The following is a 4,539-nucleotide window of genomic DNA, read 5'->3' as shown; positions in this document are numbered from 1 at the left end:
CTGAGAGTGAGTGCCAGGGCCATGTGCTGAGCTTGGGCAGTGCAGGCAGAGCCGGGTGCTGATGGGGAGGAATCGCTGCCCATCCCACCTGCAGCCGCTCTCCCCATCTGCTCCCGTGGCCCAACAAAAGCAGGCTCTGGCCAGCACCCGCTGCAAGCCTGGGGCCAGGCAAGGGGAGGAGAGGAACAATAAGAATAAAAAAAGGGAGATGGGCCTCCCAGACTAAAGAGAGAGGAAACTCRGAGTGTTGGCAGAAGGAGGGGAGTCCTCATAAATACAACGGTTGAAAAAGTTATCCAAACAGAAGTGAGGAAGGGCTGGAGGAATGGGGAACTGGGCAGTGCCTGTCTGCCCCAGCAGCTCTGTAGGGCTGGGGGTGGGCAGCAGAGTGGGCTCTGCACCATCCTGCAGATGGCAGAGTGGTGGTCAGTCCTGCCCAGGGTCACTGGGAGATTTCTTGCCTTGCAGAGCAATGTGGGAGCTCACACAGCAGCAGTGGTGGTGCTGAGCCCCAGCCATGCCCACAGCACTCAGCTGCACAGGCCATGGAGCTGGCATGTCCAGCAGGGGCACATCAGGGTGCTCCAGAGGAGCCTTCAGCCTTGGAGGAGTCTCATAGTTATTTTTAGTTTCCTGTGATAGATGGAAAGGTTTTTTCTGATTTTCCCTTCTCCCCATCCATCTTAGGAGCTTCAGGAGTTCAGCATCCATCTGAAGCCAGGGATATACTCTGATGGCATTCAGCCTCGGGGCAGAGAGCAGGTCTGGCCCTCTCTTGGCAGTGCTGGCATCAGGAAGAGCAGAGAGTGGGGCATCCCCCCAGTGCAGTTACTGCAACCCTCCCCATCCATCCCTGCCCTAGACTGTCACCAGCATTTCCCCTAAATCATGCCTTGGGGCACTCATTGCCCTCCCATCAGACTGTGCCTTGTCTGAAGGACTTGGAGGATCCCCTGGCAGGCGGTGACAAAGGTGGCCTGTCCCCAACACCCTGCATGGGTCCCTGGGGGAGAAGGGAGTGATGCTGCAGCTCTGGAGAGATGTGGAGTTGGAGGCACGTTCAAAATCCTCACCAGCACCCGCTGAGGACAGGCTGTGAGCTGGAAAGGGCTCCATTGTCCTAAATCCCTRAAGGAAGCTGCAAACAGGTGTGTGAGAAGGAAGAGAATGGAGAGGGGACAAGGGGACCATCTCCTCCTGGGCAGCGATGAGGGGATGAGCCCCTTGATCCACCTTTACACTCCTGGTCAGATCTGGGCAMAATTTGGGCAATTGGCCTCAATCAAAGCACCCCTGCTTTGTGTTCTGGGGTCTGCTCAGAGCTGGGGAACCCCGGGGCCCGTGGTTACAGCAGGGACCAGCACAGGATCAGGGCTGGTCCTGAGCACTAAAGCAGCTTTGGAAAACAGCTGAAAAATGTGAGACGTCACTGCTGCTCAGGAGCTCTGGTCAGACGTGGGAAATAGTTTCAGCTGAGAAACATAAGAGGAGGATGATTTTCTGATTATTTTTACTTTTCACTGCCAAATACATCACATTTTTTTACCAATTTCCTCTTGATGTGACCTGAACTGAGCTTTTCCTCCTTGATTGCTCATGTCAGCTGCTCTTTAATTCCTCTGTTTGCTCCTTCTTCTCTGTGTCCATGGCCTGGCAGCCATCAGGGACTGATGGGTGTTAGGATACCTGGCACACCCCCCTTCCTTGCCCCCACTCCAGCCATCCCTGCTGTTGGGGTGGCTGTAACACTGGTGCTTTCCAGTGAGCAGGGTATTGGTGCAGCCAGGAATAGCACAGGTATTTGCTGGGATGCAAAAGGGACAATCACTGTGTTAGCACCTGGGCCTGGTCCCAAGAGCTGTTTGCTGGTGCTTGGTGAAGGTTTCCTTGGGGAAGAGCTGGGGATGCTGCTCAGTGTCACCCACAGGGTTGTGACTTCTCCCACCTTATTCCAGCCATTTATGGGGCCAGCAGGACACCCTCAACTTCGGCTTTGCTTGAAACACAACAGCATTTTTATAGAGGGAGTAAGCCCAGAGGGCTGCTGTCAGCAGGAAATGATCTCCAGCTCTGGAAGATGAGCAGCAAGAGGCTTGGGAAGGCTTGAGAAKTGTCTGAGAGGTGCGCTGAGCTCGGCAGGGCAGGTGTCGGTCTGCGAGTCATACTCCGTTAGTCATCTGCTGACATTTCTTAAATGGCATTAAAAAATGTTTACTTAGCGTGAGTGCAGAGGGGTGGTGAGTGGTGGTGGTCCCACAGACAGCAAGGGCTGGGTGAGTTCCTTTTACATCCAGCAGGACCAGGGCCAGCACTGGGGATGCCTGCAAGAATCTCTGCAGCCAGGCTTGGGGTTAGAACAGGGCAAAGACTGCAAAAAAAACATCCATGACTGTTTGTGTTCAGGCTCTTTCTCTGTTTGCTTTCCTCAAATATTCGAGCAAACAAGGTTCCTGGCAGCATTGTATGTGGAAATGGCAAATGTTGCAGAATTTTCACGGAAGGCAAATTTCAAGGTAGCGGCTGTATGGTGAACYGGGGGATGATGGCTCTGCTCTCCTGCCCTGGGCAGAGGCAMCGGGGCCTCTGAGCAAAGCTGGCTYCCAGAGGAAATKAATCCCAGGARCAGCTCCTGTCCAAGCTTCCGCCTGAGTAACAACAGAGATTACTCAGCAAATCCCTTCGGGAAATACATGTCTCAAAAAGCACAGGTAGGCTGGGACGCTGCTCCAAAGGTGTGGGAGGAGCAGTTCCACGCAGAGCAAGTGGCTGTGGAAATGCACCAGCAGCCGTGGAGTGAACAGACCCTGGCTCCAAAAAGCTGAATGGTCTGTGAGACCAGACCTGACTTTCTATCCCAAAATCCTGTGGTCACCAGAGGGACTCCAGCTGCACCCCCATGGTAACAGCAGCTCTGGTGCTGAGGGACAGATGGGGACTGTCACCACAGGCTCAAAGCCCTCTGAGCCTCCAGCACAAGGTCCCCCTGAGGGCACAGCTGTGCTGGCAGCTCCTGCTGGGAGGGCTGGAGGCAGGGAATGGGTGACACTTTGTGCCTTTTACCACAGGTGGCCATGCATAGCCCATCTGTTTTGTGATGATGCTCTGGGAGCATCTTCTCCTTCTCTGGACATCTCAAATGATTTGAAAGCCTGATTTCCATCACAGCCCTACAGAGCTCTGACCTTGCTCATCCCACCCCAGGCCGTGCAGCTTTGCCCATCTTTCTGTCAGGGTGGGTGTCTCATCTGCTGTCCCTGAGCACAGGGAACCCAAACCAACCAGTGGTGGTGACCAGTGGGCACCTTTCACCTGCCTCTGCACCAGAAACCTGTCCCAGCCATGGGTGTGTGGAGATTTTATAGGTGATAACCCCCTGGGAAAGTGGAAAACACAAGGAGAGACGCAGACTCAGCTTCCTGGCATGGCCCAACGCTCTGRTGAGGAGAGCCAATGTCAACAGATAGACCTGAAGGAAGGAGCAAAACCAAATACATGGGCACTTCTCAGAACAAGAGYTGTAAAACCTGCACAAACCTGAGCGAGTGCCACAACACCGGTTTATGCGGTCAGAATCAACAGGCGAGCCCACTCAGCGTGTTTGCCAACACATAAACAGCCACTGTGGCGGGTTTATGGCCCAGTGCSCTTCATGGAGGCACAGCCTGGCTCCTCCTGCCCACTCAGCCTGTTCTCTTCCCCTCTGCTCCCAGGGGATGCATTTTGCCACTCAGACCCCAAAACCTTGACACCCGATGACAGGAGGCTGCTGCTGCTCCTCTGCAGCATTCCAGCCTGTCCTGGCTTCCATCCAGCTGGGCAATGCCTGCATCCCATCCCATCACTGGGATGGCAGCATCCACCCCACCACCCTCAGGATGGAGAGAGGATTCACTGGTGCCAACATCAGCCAAGGAAATCCTGCCATGGGCTGTGAGGCTGGGCATGGTGTCAGGTTAAAGGACAGGGCAGCGTGGGGCGCTCAGAAGGTGTAAAGKAACAACTGCTCCATGGAAAAAGGCCCTGCCTGTGCTGCAGGTCCCCATCCAGAGTGGCCTCTGACCCTCAGTCACTGCAGCTTGAGCAGATCCTGCTCCAGGGACAGGCAGGTTCAGGTGGAGGTGGCCCAGCAGGGAAGTGTGGACAAAGCACGGATGGACACCCCAGAGAAGCAGCCCATGCAGAGTCTGGTGTACGCAGGGCAAAGGCAGCACCGGGAAATGAAGAGTGGAATAAAGAGGGAGGAGGGACAAGGAGACAAACAGCCAGGCTTCAGATCCACAGCCCTGGCTACTGCCTGCCCACAGTCTGGGGCTGAGTGGTGGTGACACCAAGGTGGTGGAAGCAGAGCCGGGAGCTGCCTGTGGCTCATCCWTGGGTGTGTGCCTGGAGTCTGCCATGGTCTGGGAGAAATGTCTGTTGACTTGGGTGTGTTTCCCTGTTACAGCCACTAAAGGCTGTGTGGCAACAAAGGGGTGCAGGGAGGTGTCATGGGGTTACACACCGGTCAGTCCCAGGCCTGCCCTCGATGCTGCTCCCTGC

The sequence above is a fragment of the Malurus melanocephalus genome, unplaced genomic scaffold (genome assembly GCF_030028575.1).
Source record: "Malurus melanocephalus ecotype Western Australia unplaced genomic scaffold, MMel_1.1 scaffold_59, whole genome shotgun sequence".
Taxonomy (NCBI): domain Eukaryota; kingdom Metazoa; phylum Chordata; class Aves; order Passeriformes; family Maluridae; genus Malurus; species Malurus melanocephalus.
The sequence above is the reverse complement of the archived record's forward strand: the minus strand, read 5'-3'. Positions refer to the sequence as shown.